Consider the following 17927-nt stretch of genomic DNA (forward strand, 5'->3'; position numbering starts at 1 on the left):
CCTGCACTAAGTGATCATGTAAAATAATGAACAGTCAAAAATTGTTTCTGCATATGGCAGTGGACTTACAGTACATATGCTACACTCACGGGCTTCCAACACAAACTTGCAGATGCACTGGTGACTCTGGTCTGCTTTGTACAGCCAAACTTCTCTTTCACCTTTCTGACTTCACCGTCAGTGACAAGTGCTGAACGTTCTGCTTTAAATCTCTGCTTTAAGGGCATGTGCCAGGTGTGTTAGTAACATACATGTCATGATATGTGAATTGTCTGCCAATTACCAGCCTTATGCACTATAATGTGTTGTGGGGATTGAGGGGCGAGTGCAGAAATAAAGAACATGTCTGACATTTTGGTTCTCTGTGCTGGTGTCTGCTATAGTAATCGATATCAAAACATGGTGTCAGAAGTAAACTAAAATTAATTAATTAATGAAAAAAAATAAATGGAAGGTCTCAAGCCACCTGCGGGACTTGATCTGTCAAACGGTAATCTGTCGGAGAACTGGACAAAAGCCCAGATTCTGCAGATGCATGCAAACCTCGACACGTGAGACCAAGCACGTAGATTCAGTTAAACACAAGCAGACACGCAGTAATGCACCGAAAAAAAAAAAAAGTGAGTGAAAAAGACAAAGCAAGCAAGTTTAAGTGTAACAGGTGTGGAACTGAGCATGCTTCACGCAACTGTCCTGCATACAGCAAACAGTGCAAGAGCTGTGAAAAAATTTATCACTTTGCTAAAATGTGTAGATCGAAAAAAGTGCACATGGTTGATAAGGATGACGTCACAGATCAGCGTCATAGTCTGTTCGTGGGTATAGCTCTAATGCAGCCACAGACGGATGAATGGACAGCTGAATTGAAAATAGCAAGCAAGAGTGTAAAATTTAAACTGGACACTGGACACTGGAGCACAAGCCAATGTAATTCCTTACAGCTTGGTGCAAAGACTTGTAAAAAAGAACGCTCTTAGACTCACTAATGTAAAGCTGTCTACATATACAGGAGACAAAATACCTGTGAAAGGGAAGTGTAATTTGACAGTGAAATATAATGACAAAACATATGTGACATATAAGTGGAATTCATTGTGGTAACAACAGATGCTAAACCAATCCTGGGAATTCATGTGTGGCGCGAGGGAGGGGGGAGCCTAGGTGGGGGGGCTGAACAGCTCGTCACACCCAAGCTCAAATCTATCTACTTAACCAATTCGACTACGCCACCTGGGCGGGTTACACCCAGGAATTAGAAGTAAACCCCAAAGTTTATTAGATCACACAAGTTCGATTCCCTTATCAGTAAGTGTAGGAAACGTGGGCATCGTATAAAAATACATGGTTTATTGAAAACTTGGATTTAAAATAAAACAAAAAGAAAATGTTCTCACTAGTGAAAACGGTCCGATAACAATTACACAAATAACAAACATAAACAATCGGACACGAAATATTAAACAACCAATTTACACAATTTCAAAATAAGCAAAACAAAATAGAATCATTAAATACAGGGCTGGGGTTACCCACCAGAGTGATCAGCACTAATTATCAAAAAGCACACTTCCACACACAAGCCCACCTCACCAGGAACTCAGAGCACCCACTCATACACGTCAAAAAAATGTCGCACGGCAAACGTCGAAATAGCACCACCAAAGACCTTTCACCCGTGGGACCCAAGCTCCTGAAAGAAACCAAAAGCAGAATAAATCAGACAAAAAATAAAGGAAAAAGCAAATTAAGATCACAATTCCACCGTAATATGACAGACGGTCACCGAAGCACAATATGATTCACCATATACACCTCTCAAAAAGAGAAACAATGAAAAACTTTATCAAAAGTTTGAGGGAAACAAAACTAAAAAAGGAGCGGCCGCATCGTCCTTAAGCCAGCCCCGATTCTTGCATGTTGCTCGACCCCACAGTAGGCCAGACAATACCAGTTAAAAACAAATCACAAAAGCCAAACAGCAGCAGCAGAAGTCCCCTTTTTAAATAGTTTGTAAGCCGAGATTGTTCACTCGGCACGCAGCGAGGGAAAAGTCGAATCGCAGCAATAATCACCCAGGACAAAAAAAGGAGGATCCTATAATACAAACGATGATACAAGATATAAATGATATTAATAGTTGCACGAATACATGCCGTAATTCCACCTAACAAACCCAAACAACTTACCAAACGCGGATAGATGAGTTCCTGAGAATCAATTCACCGCTCAGGATACGCAGCCTTCAAATAACCTGCTGTTAAACTGAAGTTCAAGGACTGCACATTACTCACGCCACCCGACCCACGTTAAAGCTAAACATTGCTAAACAACTTCCTCATACCTGCAGGGAGGGCATTAAACAGATCCAAAACAGCATCCAACAGGGACACACACTGAAAACACAGGCTAAGGATACACAAACGAGCCATTAGTGCAACGAGCAAAGAAAAACTAATTAGTTAACGCTACATACTAACAGCACATACCTGAAATCACTATAGCAACCACAAAAGGAGAGGATACGGACGTGACGCATGCCAGTCTCTAACCAACCCGCTCTAAATAGTGCCTGCTAGCTACTGATTGGTGGTCAGGAGTGTCAATCACCACCCGCGCCTCATTCATTTGGTCACACATGCATGTGAAGAAATGAAGCTCATCAAGAGAGTGATGACATTGAACAAAGGTGACAAAATAAACATTTTCGAAGAATAGGCAGATGTTTTTGAAGGCATGGGTTGCCTAGAGGGAGAACACACAATACAAATAAACAGAACTGTGGTTCTAAAAGTACATCCACTAGGAAAATTCCTGTCACTCTGAGAGAAAAACTAAAAACAGAATTAAACAGAATGGAAAAAAATTAACGTGATAAGAAGGATTGAAGCGCCAAAGCAGTGGGTGAACCCTTTTGTAATTGTTGAAAGTCTAACGGGAAATTGAGGATCTGTTTAGACCCCCATGATCTCAATACAGCAGTGATGAGGGAACATTATCAGCTACCAACAGTAGATGAAATAACTTGCAGGCTTGTCAAAGCCAAATACTTTACAGTGCTGGATGCAAGCACAGGTTTTTGGCAACTCAAGCTAGAAACAGCACGACCACAGACTTAGGCAAGTGTTAGAGAGAGCAAGAGAAAAAAATTTTCAGACTGAATAAAGAAAAATGTAAAGCAGGTTTGGAAGAAATCAAATATCTGGGTCACATCCTCACAAAAGATGGTTTAAAGCCAGATCAAAGTAACTGCTGTCACACTGTCCTCATACATGTCCTGCACCACCCTCACATACTTCTCTGACACACCTTCCTCATACAATACCACAACTCCTCTCTCGGCACTCTGTCGTACGCTTTCTCTAAATCCACAAATACACAATGCAGCTCCTTCTGTCCTTCTCTATACTTCTCCATCAACATCCTCAAAGCAAATAAGGCATCTGTTGTGCTCTTCCTCGGCATGAAACCATCCTGCTGCACACAGATGATCACCTCTTCTCTCAGCCTGGCTTCCACTACTCTTTCACATAACTTCATGGTGTGACTGATCAACGTAATTCCCCTGTAGTTACTGCAGGTCTGCACATCTCCCTTATGCTTAAAGATCGGTACCAGCACACTCCTTCTCCATTCCTCAGGCATCCTCTCCCCTTTCAGAATCCTGTTAAACAATCTGGTTAAAAACTCCACTGCATCTCTCCTAAACATCTAAACGCTTCTACCGGTATGTCATCTGGTCCAACCGACTTTCCATTCTTCATCCTCTTAATCGCTGCTCTTACTTACTCCTTACTAATCCTATCTACATCCTGCTTTACCAACTCCACATCGTCCAACCTTCTCTCTCTCTCATTTTCCTCATTCATCAGCTGCTCAAAATACTCCCTTCATCTTCTCAACACACTCTCCTCACTAGTCAACACATTTCCCTCTCCATCCTTTATTGATCTAACTTGCAGTACATCCTTCCCAGCTCGGTCCCTCTGCTTGGCCAATCAGTATAAATCCTTTTCTCCTTCCTTAGTGTCCAACCTCTTATACAGCTCCTCATATGCCTTTTCCTTGGCTTTCGCCACATCCCTTTTTACCTGCTGCCGCATCTCCTTGTACTCCTGCCTACTTTTCTCATCACTCTGTCGATCCCACTTCTGTTTTGCCAACCTCTTTCCCCTAATGCTCTCCTGCACTTCCTCATTCCACCACCACGTCTCCTTGTCTTGCTTTCTATTTCCAGATGTCACACCAAGTACTTTTCTAGCTGCCTCCCTCATCAATCCTGCAGTAGTTGCCCAATCATCCAGCACCTCTTCACCACCACCAAGCCCCTGTCTGACCTCTTTCCTGAACCTCACACTACACTCTTCCTCTTTCAGTTTCCACCATCTTATTCTTTTTTCAATCCTTACTTTCCTCCTCTTCTTCTTCGCCTCCAAAACCATCCTACAGACCACCATCCGATGCTGTCTAGCTACACTGTCCCACCGCCAACACCTTACAGTCTCCAATCTCCTTCAGGTTGCATCTCCTACACAGAACATAATCCACCTATGTGCACCTTCCTCCACTCTTATACGTCACCCTATGATCCTCCTTCTTCTTAAAATACGTGTTCACCACTGCCATTTCCATCCTTTTAGCAAAATCTACCACCATCTGCCCTTCCACATTCCTCTCCTTAAAACCATACCTACCCATCACCTCCTCATCACCTCTGTTCCCTTCACCTACATGCCCATTAAAGTCTGCCCCAATCACCAATCGTTCTTTCCTAGGTACACCATCTACCACTTTATCTAATTCACTCCAGAATCTTTCCTTCTCCTCCATCTCACAGCCAACTTGTGGAGCATAGGCACTGATGACATTTATCATCATCCCTTCAACTTCCAGCTTCACGTACATCATGCTATCAGAAACTCTCTTCACCTCCACTACACTCTTACTGTACTCTTCCTTCAGAATCACCCCTACACCATTTCTCTTCCCATCCACACCATGATAAAACAGTTTAAACCCACCTCCAATGTTCCTGGCCTTACTACCTTTCCACTTGGTCTCCTGAACACACAGCATATCTACCTCTCTCCTCTCCATCATATCAGCTATCTCTCTCCCTTTACCAGTCATAGTACCAACATTTAAAGTACCAAACCGAACCTCTACTCTCCTACACTGCTACTTTTCCTGCCGTCTCTGTAGACGTCTTCCTCCTCTCCTTCTCCTCCTTCGGCCAACAGTAGCCCAATTTCCACCGGTACCCTGTCGGCTAACGATACCTGTGGCGGTCGTTGTTAACCCGGGCCTCGACCGATCCGGTATGAAATTCTCATTTGTGATCCGCATATTTGATTTGGCACATGTTTTACGCTGGATGCCCTTCCTAACGCAACCCTACCCATTTACCCGGGCTTGGGACCGGCACTAAGAGTGCACTGGCTTGTGCCCCTCTAATGGCTGGTTTTTTATATATATATATATATATAATATTTAATAATTTATTTGTTTTCATTTGTTTGTTTATTTGTTTTAATTAATTATTTTATTTCTGAAAGTTTTTTTCCATTTTGTAATTTAAGTATTTTGTGTCATTTATAATGATTAAATTCTAAGCAATTTCCTATAATGTGTTATTTTATCATAATTTTTTTTTAATATTTGTTATTTCTGAAACTGAGCCAGACAATGTTTACCTATTTGTTAATCAAATAAAACACACAACAATTTAATTCAGTCTTTAAACGACTAATTAAACGGAGTTTTTTATGTATTTATATACACCAAAGACTTAGACTCCCTGTGTTCTACCACCGGTCACAAATGTGACCAGAGATAAAACACATTTTTCATGGTCTTTTCAAATATTTTTTTACTTTATTGACAATGATTGTTTAATATACTTACAAATACAACACAAATTCATATGTCATCTTTGGGAAAAATTTGTGATTAAATGGGTTAAGCTCATGCTCAAGAAAGCTAAATCTAAAAGGAAAGATCCATATCTCTCTACTGAATTTGAGGAGCACCCCTATTGAGGATATAAGTGCATCACCAGCTCAACTGCTGATGGGTCGATGAGTGAGAACTAGACTTCCGATTACATCTTATTTTCTGAAATCGGAAACAGTGACCACTGCAGTACAACAACTGCTGGAGATGAGGCAAAGGAAGCAAAAAGAACACTTTGACCAAGGATCCAAAGCACTTCCAAGACTCAACATTGGTAATAACATCAGGATCTGGCAGGATGACACTTGGAATCCAGGTCAGGTAACAGGACTCGATGAACAGCTGAGATCCTATGTTGTCCGGACGCCAGATGGACAGGTGTATAGAAGGAACAGAAAGTTTTGAATACAACCAAAAGAACAGAGTCACAAGACATACAAAGACATAGATCAAGAAACTATTAACAGGCAGAGTGTAACTAACGACACACAGGAAGAATATCAGCACTCAAAACCAAAAACCGGAAAGAGATCTAAAGTCTTCAAGTTTCCCTGTTAAGACTGCAAGTGGCCGAGTTGTCACTAAGCCACAGCTGCTGATTGAGGAGTAGCTGTATAGAATATTCATGGCCTATGTTTATAGTGGTTCATGTTAATGTCACTAAAAAAAAAAAAATTAAAAAAGAGGACAAAGGGAAATGTGGCCTGTTGAAATATGCTGTCATTTCACGCTGGTATGACATTTTGTTTAGAGTGATAGGCTTTACACAGTGCTGTAATAGTTCTGTTGTTATTTGTGGTGTTAAAAAAAAAAAAAAAGAAAAAAAGGGTGATTACCAGCCTTATGCACTATCATGTGTTGTGGGGATTGGGGCGGGGCGAGTGCAGAAATAAAGATCATGTCTGACATTTTGGTTCTCTGTGCTGGTGTCTGCTACAATAATCGATATCAAAACAATACACACACTTAACGGTTCACCATTTTCCAGCAAGTAAAGCTAAAGTAATAATATCTTGAGATTATGGTGAGATTATGGAGATAGAGAAAACCAGTGAATTAAAAACTATGCAACTATGCAACTCAGGCCACCAGTGACTCTCACACAAACATCGACTGCTACACCTCCTCTGTACTGGATTACATCAGTTCGACCATAGACAGTGTTACTACCCAGAAACAGATCATCACATACCAAAATTAGAAGCCATGGATGAACAAGGAGGTGCGCCTCCTGCTGAAGGCACACACTACTCCCTTCAGGTCAGGCGACGCTCAGGCCTACAGCACATCCAGAGCTAACCTGAAGAGGGGCATCAAAGAGGCCAAGCACTGCTACAAGCAAAAGATAAAGGAGCATTTTTCCAACTCTGACCCTCGACGCATGTGGCAAGGCATCCAGGCCATCAGTGATTACAAATCCTCCCACTCCACCCCCGCTGCCACTGATGTCCTCTTCTTGAATGAGCTTAATGACTTCTATGCTCGGTTTGAGAGAGACAACAAAGAAACTGCCACAAACCTCAAACTCTCGGCTGATTACACTCCAATCACACTCTCCTCCACAGATGTCTGCAATGCACTGTGCCGAATCAGCGCACACAAAGCCGCTGGACCAGACAACATCCCTGGACGCGTACTCAGGGCATGTGCGGAGCAGCTCGCTGGGGTCTTTACTGACATCAACTTGTCTCTTGCCCAAGCAGCTGTTCCCACTTGCTTTAAATGCACCTCCATTGTGCCAGTGCCAAAACACTCCAACCCAACGTGCCTAGTGACTACCGCCCTGTAGCACTGACACCCATTGTCTTGAAGTGCTTTGAGCGGCTGGTTCTGGCACACCTGAAGGACTCTTTGCCATCCACATTAGACCCTCACCAGTTTGCCTACCACAGCAATAGGAGCACAGAAGATGCAGCTTCCACTCTGTGCTCACACACTTGGATAATAAGAACACTTATGCACGTATGCTGTTTGTTGACTTTAGCTCAGCATTATCCCATTATTCCATCCAAGTTAATATCCAAAATTGTAGATCTGGGCATTAACACCTCCACCTGCAACTGGATCATGGACTTTCTGACCAACAGACCCCAGCAGGTTCAATCTGGCTCTATCTGCTCCAACACCATCACACTCAACATTGGTGTACCACAGGGCTGTGTGCTGAGCCCCTTCCTCTACTCCCTCTTCACCTCCAACTGCAGGCCTGTGAATGGATCTAACTCCATCATCAAGTTTGCAGATGACACTACCGTGATCGGTCTCATCACCAACAATGATAAGCCTACAGGGAGGAGATCCAGCACCTAGCCACATGGTGCAACAATAACCTGCTCCTTAACACCTCCAAGACAAAGGAGCACATTGTGGACTTCAGGAAAGAGTCAAGAGGCACACGACACCACCCACATCAATGGGATGGCTGTTGAGCGGATCTCCAGTTTCAAGTTCCTGGGGATCCACATCTCGGCGGACCTGTCCTGGACTATCAACACCTCCAGCCTGGTCAAGAAAGATCACCAGCGCCTCTTTTTCCTGAGGACACTAAAGAAAAATCACCTCTCCTCGGATATCCTGGTGGACTTCTATCGGTATATCATGTTCATAGTACATATATATTCATTTGTATATTATATTAATAATACATATATTTAAATCAACAGATATACAGATATTCATCTGTATATTATATTCATAGTACATATACATCTGTAAATTACTGTTTATAGTCCCATATTACCATTCTATTTAACTTATGTAAATCATGTAAAAACTGTATATCCTGCACTTTCTGTTATTGCACTCTAGTTAGACCCAAACTGCATTTTGTTGCCTTGTACTTGTACATGTGTAATGACATTAAAGTTAAATCTAATCTAATCTAAAACTATGTCCTTGCCTTCATGATCTCTCAGGAAAAGCAACTTCACAATCAGTGACTTGGCAACTTGAATATACTCTGCATTAGTTGGATACCTACAGTAGCACAAAGTCAGAAACATACACTAAATCAGTCTCTTGGTTTTGTCTAAAAGTTGTAGAAATATAAGTAGTAATTATAATACTTACAGAGTGCATTCTGCCATCATCTCATACAGCATTGTGATTATTTTGTTGCGTACTTTTGGCACTCCTGGTCCCTTGGCATTAGCCTCACCTGGACATCTCTGGAAAAGACCATTACAATGTGTAGTCCCCTGTGAGCTGCTTCACCACTGCAATACAACATCATTACATCAGTAACCAACCTTTATTGTACAGCCAGGCTACACATTAAATACACCAATCATTATCTATAATATAATTATAAAATATTACTTTTCTTATAATAATGTTCAAGTTGATAATGCTGTCTTTACCTTGGATGTGTGGAAGGATTAGACTGGGGTCATGAAAAAAACAGGTTGCACTGCACAAGTCTGCAGGGGCTTTAATTAATAGCTAAAGTTAACAGTAGCATTAACAGAAACATCAAGATCCAGTTACTTACCCCTGAATTTCCTCGTCTCCTCTTTGGCAACTTGTATATCAGCTTTAATTATTTTCTGAATCAATCCACCGTGAACAAACTCGACAAAGAAGAACAAACCCACGTTTTCTCTCAATTATCTTTTGCATGGAAGAAAATGCTATACGGAATATGGTAGAAAATTCCCCCCTTCTAAATTAAACAGCCAGTCGCTGATTAGTAAATTCTTTACATCCTTATAGTTGCAGCTAAAATCTCCGGTTGCTGTGGCACACAATCAGTGTTCTTTCATGAAAATGATGAGAGAATGAGAAGCCAATTTTACACAACAGTGATGTCTGTAAATAATTTTTATTTTTATTTTTTGGTAAATCTGCTGTTCACACAAGAATATCAAAATCAATTGTAATAGTTTTTTTTAAAGTTCCTGTTCACATTTATTTGTATTTAATTCTTTAGTAGTGTGTGGGAAGGGCTGAAGAGGGATGGAAGTGTGTAAATGACTGAAGAATTAATGGACGATTTTGAAATGAACAGAGGGTTAAAACAGTTATATTTATTAGTGTGTGATGTTTATATTTAATATTTTAATCAATTTATTACATTTTTCTCGAATGTCGTAGTGTTCAATGATTATCCATAGATATGACCATTCACTAGAGATTCCCTCGAGATATAGTCAAAATCACAAACATCTTTTTTTATTTTATTTAAACGAATAATAAATTGCTGCCTGGTGCATTTATAATTAAATCTCTAACCGTTCCAAGGTTGTCCCATGTGTACCTTCCTACGATTGCCCAATTCTGTGTTGTATATCGATGATTCTATATAAATGAATGTTAATTCTATTTACTATTGTCTTTGTGAGAATTTTATAGTTTATGCTCATAAGACTAATTTGTCTCCAGTCATCTAATTCACACTTATCTCCTTTTTTTGTGAATTATAATATGTTTGTAAAATGAATTGGGAAACACTCCTGTATTTTTCCTTCATTATTTACTTCAGTTAACAGGTTGATGATTTCCCTAATGTGTGTGTCAGGGTGCGGACCACGAACCGAAAGCAGAAGTAACTCTATCATGCTTTATTTACCACACAAACACAAACAAGTCATGAAAAGTTACGACCCGACAATAATCAACAGAACGGAAAGTAATCCACAGAACAAAAAGTAATCCACAGAACTGGAACATAATCCACAGAACCAGCAGGGAATGCTGGTAGCCTTGAGCAAGGTCAGTGTCCGTATCCATATAGTAGGTCCGACACGAGTGAGATGGGAACGAGTGCTTATATAGCGAAAACGTTGACGAGAGACACCTGTCTCTCGTTAATGCCGAGAGCGTCAGAGCGAGGCAGCGTGACAGCTACCAAGGGGGGCGTGGCAAGTGGATCCCTGACATTGCCCCCCCCCCGCCTTTTCCAGGAGCGGCACCTGACGCCCCAAAACCACCCACACCAGGCGGGCCAGGGCACTCTGAGGATGGCCCCGCCAACCGTCCAGGGTCGAAGGAGGAGACCTGGAACGCACCGTCAAGAAACCAGGGAAGGTTGGAAAGGACCCGAGGCGGAGCGACGTCCCCTGTGGATGCCTGGAGTGGCGTGATGCCCTCTGCGAGGAACTGGAACAGAGCGACGTCCTTGCCGAAGACCGGTGGCTGAGCGATGTCCTCGGCAGGGATCTGGGACAGAGCGATGCCCACTATGGAGTTCTGGAACAAGGCGGCATCCTCTGTGGAGGCCTGGAGTGGAGTGAAGTCCACCATGAAGGTCCGGAACGGAACGGCGCCCTTGGCGGAGATCAGGGGCAGAGCGACGTCCTCGGTGGAGCTTACGAGCTGGACGACCCCCTGGGCTGAGATCGGATGCGGAGAGATCCCCTCGGCAGAGATCGGATGCGGAGAGACACCCTCGGTGGAGATCAGGGGTGGAGCGATGTCCTCGGCAGAGATAAGCGGTTGAGCGATGTTCTTGGCAGAAATCGGGGCCCTAGCGATGCCCTAGCGGAGACCCACTGCAGGGTCCAAAGGCCGTGCAATGCCCACAGCGGGGTCCAGAGGCCGTGCAATGCCTTGGAGCAGAAACAGGGGTCAGACAGTGCGCTCTGTAAACCTGATAGAAGTTCACTTTTTGTCTTGTTGAATAAACAAGACATTTCAAGTTTAATGTACTTAAGATTTTGACAGTATTTAATTACAAATATTCAGTTTATAATGCAATTTTAAGCCGCGCTGGCATGCTCAGGAGCATGCTCAGGAGATCCACAAGGAGCAGCACAGAGCTTTCAGGGGAAATCCGAAGCAGAGTTCCGATCTATCCCGGTAGGGATCGCGGTATGGCGATCCCGTCGGTCGGACCTTTTGTCAGGGTGCGGACCACGAGCCGAAAGCGGAAGTAACTCTATCATGCTTTATTTACCACACAAACACACAGAAGTCATGAAGAGTTACGACCCGACAATAATCCACAGAACACAAAGTAATCCACTGAACTGGAACGTAATCAACAGAACCAGCAGAACGGGTTTGGGACCAGCACTAAAAGCAATTAACCGGTTGAATTCTTGAAGCAAAAAAGCATTTGACATCAGGAAAGTGTCAAAATTTAACAATTGGTGTATGAACATGTGACTATCATTTATCGATACTCATTTTATTAGAAATAATGCAAACATTTCACTTTTTTTTTCTCTAAAAAAGTGCTGGTCAGCTGGTCAAGTCCTGGAGCTTTATTGATCACATCCTGTTTTCTTAAGAACAGAGTCATGTCCATCTTCTGGTCATCAATTGCTGTCTGATCTATTAATTGCTCTCTGAGCATTTCAAGACTGGAAGCATCCTGGAATAACATATCTCTTTGCAGGCAGGTGACCTCTGAACGCAATTTATCCACTGCAAATCATCCAAAGTGTAGTTGCATGACTTGTGTTTAACCTGCACAAGTTCTCCCATACCACCACACTGCTGCATTCCCTCTACTCTGCACTCACACATCAGATTCAAAACACTGACGCTTGCCTACAAAACTAAATATGGACCAGCACCCTCTTACCTCAAAGCTCTGATCACTCCTCATTTTGCACCACTCTGCCTGAGATCTTCCAGCACTCCTCGACTGGGAAGTTCATCAAGACTCTTCTCTGTTCTGGCACTGAGGTGGTAGAATAAACTTCCACTAAATGTCTGAACAGCTGAGGTGAAGACCAACTACTTCCTGAAACAAAGACTTAAATGTATTTATTTATTTATTTATTTATTTAAAAGCATGCTACAATTCCTCTCCAGTGAGTTCTAGGCTGATGGTATCTTAAGTTTGTAATTAGTGTTGATTTATTCATTGATGGAAACTCAAAGCATTTTGTATGTCGGATTCACATATAACCTTTTTGAAAAACTTGGGTTTTGATTCAAAACACATTGTCCAGACTTCAGTAAGTGGACCATGTTCCCTAATCAGTTCAGAGTAGTGTTTAATGTAGTGGTGTTTTGGTCGTAGTGTAAAGTCAGGGAAGGTTGATAGCAGAAGGTTTCTATGCTCTGACACTTTGTAGTTAAAGATGTATAATAACTCTTCAGTAGACTGAGGTGCCATAATCAATGCAACGTCCTTGATGAGCAGGAGAACTTCCCATACGTAGGAATGTTATGGTTCCTCAGGGTGTGTGTGTGTGTGTGTGTGTGTGTGTGTGTGTGTGTGTGTGTGTGTGTGTGTGTATATTTGTGTTTGTCTTTTTAACATCTGCAGCAGATAGAAACAGGAATGAGTTCACTATCAAAAGCTACACTCGTTGGTGTGTTCCATAACGCTATGAGAACATTGTTTGGTTGACCGGTTATGAAGCGTGTGTGAGAGAGTTATAGAGAGGTGTGTGTCTTTCCAAATCATGTCCAATCAATACAAGTACAAGTGTGACTTTTAATAGTGCACTTTAATCTAGGTGTAGAAACAACTCAAGTGAAGTCAGGTCAAGACCTTTTATTGTCATTTTAACCATATATAGCTGACGCAATACACAGTGAAATGAGAGAACGTTCCTCCAGAGCCCTGGTGCTACATTTAACAACTTAAAGCTACATAACAGAAAGAAAAAAAAAATCTAAGGACTAGTAAGTGTCCTCCCCACATAAAGTGCAACCTGGTGCAAACAGACAGACAGTGTAAGACAACAGTCTTGGTCCTGCCTCAAATTGATTACCTCATGGCTGAAGCCTCTTTAAGGAAGAGGAAGAGAAGCAACCGGGAGAGTTGTAGTGGAGTTGGTGTGGTGTGGTATTGGAGTTGGTGTGGTGTGGTAGTGGAGTTGGTGTGGTGTTGTAGTGGAGTTGGTGTTGTAGTGGAGTTGGTGTGGTAGTGGAGTTGTTTGGCTTAGTGATATATGTTTGTGCTGGTTTTTGTCTTTGGCCTGTATTTTGACCCTGAACTTTGTTTGCCCTTTTTTTACTTGGTTTACCATTTACCATAGATACCACTGTACAAATAGCACTTAGACTGGGAAGGAAGCTTCTAAACTCAGATATTTTTGTTTATTATTTTGGCCTTGGCCCACCCTGAAGACAAGCCATTGGACAGTTGTGTGTGTATATATGTGTAAATAATTCCACTTGTCATATCAATATACTAACACCTTGTGTATCAAAATGTGGTTTGTATTTTTCCAAAAAGATATCCAATCTTTTGAATTCTGAGCTAGTTACTCTGTGCAACCTAACCCTGGACTGGGCAAAACCAATAAAAAATACAATTGTGCCCCTTTATTAATATCTATATTTGTATTTTTTTCACTTTATCTGTTAATTCTAAATATTTTTTTGATCAGAAGAAATCTATATATATATAAAGCTCAAATACCACTGACTGACTCACTCATTCATCACGAAATCTCAAAAACCACTGCACGGATTGCAATGAAATTTGGAACATACCTTCCTCTTGGGTCTTAGGTGCTCACTAAGAAAGGGTTTTAAAAAATTCCCCCTGGATCGCGGCTAACTCGCGGAAAACGCGATTTCTCACGCATTGTAAACTCTTCGAAATAACATTACGGATCCTAATGAAACTTACTACATTGTTGCTCATTAGATGTTAGATGCACGAAAAAAAAAATTTTCTAAGTAGTTTGCCCTGTATCGCTACTACAAAGGGGTAGTACGTTATTTGTTGACGTTACATTCTGATCTCTGATCATCCAGTCCTGCTCAGTGCTTACTGCTTATTGCCATATTGCTTGGCGTTCTGCCTTCCGTTGGGAAGCACGAGTACTTTCAGCTAGTAGATTATAGATTTCTTAATCTTATCTGATGCACTATGACTTTTATATTTTATGTTTCATAATTTACTCACTGTCAAGTTTTACAATGTTGTTAGTTGGTGTTTGTTAGTGTTTGTATCCTCCACAAGTTCCACCACAAAGGATCTGTAGAAAGTGTGATCAGTGATTCTGACGTCCTTCAACACCAAAGAACAGTTTCCTTTATGCAGCCTGTCCTCAGTAACGTCCACACGTCCTTCATATCCTGCACCCTCATGTGTACCATCAAAGCTTCATTCAAATACAACCTTATTATCAGCACACCACCAAACATGTGGAGTTTTGCTGAAGACTTTACTCAGGGTACATGGCAGGAGAGCTGTGGAACCCACATGAGCTTCTACAGTAATGGGAGGATCTGCACTGATGGAGTCTGTGGGGGGAAACATTACAATCTACATGATTTGGAGCATTTTATAAAAATTGTAGCATATTGTAATGAATGTTAGGACACTTGTGTGTTGTTGGACTTGAACCAGGTCACTCACCCACACAGACAGAGAGCCAGAAGATGGAAATAGAAAGGAGGATCATGATGCCTGGAAGACTCGTGTGGAGTTTTTACAGATTTCCTGATACAAACACAAACAAAGGCAGATTATTAAACACATTGTATATAACTCTAAGATCAGTATTGATGAAAAAATAAATGTAGTAGATGCTGAGGTAATCTCTGTGTCGCTTGTCTGGTAGCGGAGCATGCTAGGTTGGTTCCCGAGGGACATGTGAGTGCTCCGCTCCCAGTGAACACTCTTTGAGGAGGTTCATAGTTCTGGCCCCGCTTTAGCTAAAGGATTGCGCCGTTTGATGACCTGGAGCTCGCAGCCAATCCAGCATTCCAACAGTCCCCTTTGGTTTGGGGGAAGCCTTATTCAGTCTGGCCCTCAAAAAAATGTTTATGGAACGATTCCCTGGGTTGTACAGATGTTTGCTCTGGCTCTCCTCAATTGCTGCGTCTTCTCTTAAAAAAAACCCGGGGGCGCTGCTCACCAAGTCCTACGGGAGTTATATGTGGGAGACTCATTGGGTGGCCAGGAAGCCAGAGCTTTGCTGTGCAACAAACTTCTTAGATCTCAGGGCATCTAAAGAGACCGCTAGGGCAATTGGCCGGTCAATTGCCACATTTTTCATGTCTTTATATTGCCTCTTGATTTCTGTTAACTTCCATAATATTCTTTCTTTTCTATCTTTTTTTCTGAATGTATTTTTTCTGTTTATAAGAACAAAGAAATGCATACAGGTTTGTAATGACATGAAGGTGAAGAAATGATGACAGAATCTTCATTTCTGGGTAAAACATTTGTGTTCATTCAGACCAGTTTAGACTGACAGCTGTAATACATTTAATTATTATGTATTTATAATTACATATGTGTACAAAGATTTTATTGTGAAAAATGAATTCTTTAAAGAGATGAGAAGTCATCTGGAAGACCAGTTCAAAACAGGGGGAAAAATGCTTCCGATGCTGTACATTTTGATTTTCTTACCAGTCAGCAATGTTGAGCGACGGTTTAACAGCAGAAATTTGCTTGCAATTTTTTTCTCCTTCCTTTTTGTTTTTATGTCACAAGTAAAACTCAAAGTGCAGCTGCTGTTGTAATGAGAGACCAACTTAAAGGAGCCTTTCCAAATTAACATAGAAATAAAATTGTCATAGAAATAAAATTGACAGAGAAAAAAAAACATTTCATTAAGAGTTTGTAAACTAAAAATGAAGAGAAGCAAAAACTTTTTACTGACTGAACTTCTGACTTCTCCTTTTCTTTTTTTTTGAGTTTCTTGGGGAAAATGTCTTAGACGCCTGGAAAAGAGACTTGTCTTAAAGCTAAAGTTCAGGGCAAAGTTCCAGAATGCTGTGTGATGCCACTCTGTGCCAAACCCTGACTCACGTTTCCTGTGCTGAGAACAGATTCAGCAAATCCAGGAATTGCAGCAGAGTACAGAGACATCAGTGATGGACAGTAATAAAGTAAATATAATGTTACTGTATTCAAGTAGCTTTTTCTTTTATCTGTACTTTACTGAAGTGTTTCCATTTAGGAAAACTTTAACTTCACTACATTTCAAACTCAAATAGTGTACATATTTATATTATATATATATGTATATTTTACTTAACTACATTTTGCAAAATCAATCGTTCTTTTTTATTTATGAGTTTATTTTTATTTAAAAACTTTTGTTAATTGTGTAGTGAGTAAAGTTTTAAGAGCTGGAGAGAACAACCCGAGAACATCACCCCCGATTTAGAGTCGGAGTACAGGAGAGTCTGTGCAGCGGGAGTGTGTGTGTGTGTGTGTGTGTGTGTGTGTGTGTGTGTGTGTGTGTGTGTGTGTGTGTGTGTGTGTGAGTGTGAGAGAGAGAAAGAGAGAGAGAGAGAGATTATGGCTACAGTAACATTATAGTAATAATACATTATAGCACTTTGAATAATTTACATATTGAACATTTGGCAAAAAAACTTTTGTACTTTTACTCAAGTGAAACTTTAACTTTTACTGGAGTGATAATACATAGCCCTCAGAGTACTGACTGCATCTCTACTTTAACTCTACATGCGTTGTGTATTTTATCCACCACTGAGGGCCTTAATGTTACATGGTGTGTAGTTTGACTAGTGAAATGCCGCATACTTCTGACAAACCCAACAGTAGTTATATCTTTTTAGGATCTTGCAGTCTCCTGATTCCTCGTCTCGCTTGGGTTAATTTTTTCATGCTGCCTTAGCCAAGGGGTGATTAGTCAGGGGATTGTTGGCAAAAGCAGCTGTGTGCTGTGAGAGAAGTTACACACCCACACGTCTGGAAGCAAAACATGAACTTTGCTTCATATTTAAATGACAAATGTGGAAAATACTGTGGTTGCACTCTAGCGAGCATGAAAATGGTCCCAGTATTAATACTAGTGCTGCAGCAGAGTGCAGTGTAGTTTACAGTGTAGCATTAGAAGTAACGAACTGCAGTTATTCTCTACTTTATTGATAAATCTCTCCATTTCTAAAAGTGACCAGTTACAGATAATCCTTTGTCGCTCCACATTCATCAGGTCACTCGGCTGAAAGTTTGCCAACTTTTAGCTCCACATACATAACGTGGATGTCCAGGACCAGAGAGCTGAGAGCAAAGGAGATCGATGTACGTACACTTCAAGGCTCTTCTCTGTTCTGGCACCGAGGTGGTGGAATGAACTTCC

At 41.3% G+C, this 17927-nt stretch overlaps 3 long non-coding RNA genes across 3 annotated transcripts in view; 2 read left to right on the forward strand and 1 right to left on the reverse strand.

Moving 5' to 3' along the window:
• Positions 1 to 17927, forward strand: part of LOC310728988 — a 412338-nt gene that overhangs the window by 254031 nt on the left and 140380 nt on the right. The gene's annotated exons all lie outside the window — the stretch shown is intronic.
• LOC310728977 overlaps positions 1 to 17927 on the forward strand; it is a 110183-nt gene that overhangs the window by 60594 nt on the left and 31662 nt on the right. The gene's annotated exons all lie outside the window — the stretch shown is intronic.
• On the reverse strand, positions 14794 to 16499 carry LOC310728964. Its single transcript, XR_014534409.1, has 3 exons — positions 16476 to 16499; positions 15221 to 15304; positions 14794 to 15105 (listed from the first exon to the last, which is right to left on the reverse strand). It is a non-coding gene; the product is annotated as an uncharacterized lncRNA (long non-coding RNA).

This window comes from Silurus aristotelis (genome assembly GCF_946808225.1).
Source record: "Silurus aristotelis genome assembly, chromosome: 7".
In the NCBI taxonomy this organism is placed as follows: Eukaryota; Metazoa; Chordata; class Actinopteri; order Siluriformes; family Siluridae; genus Silurus; species Silurus aristotelis.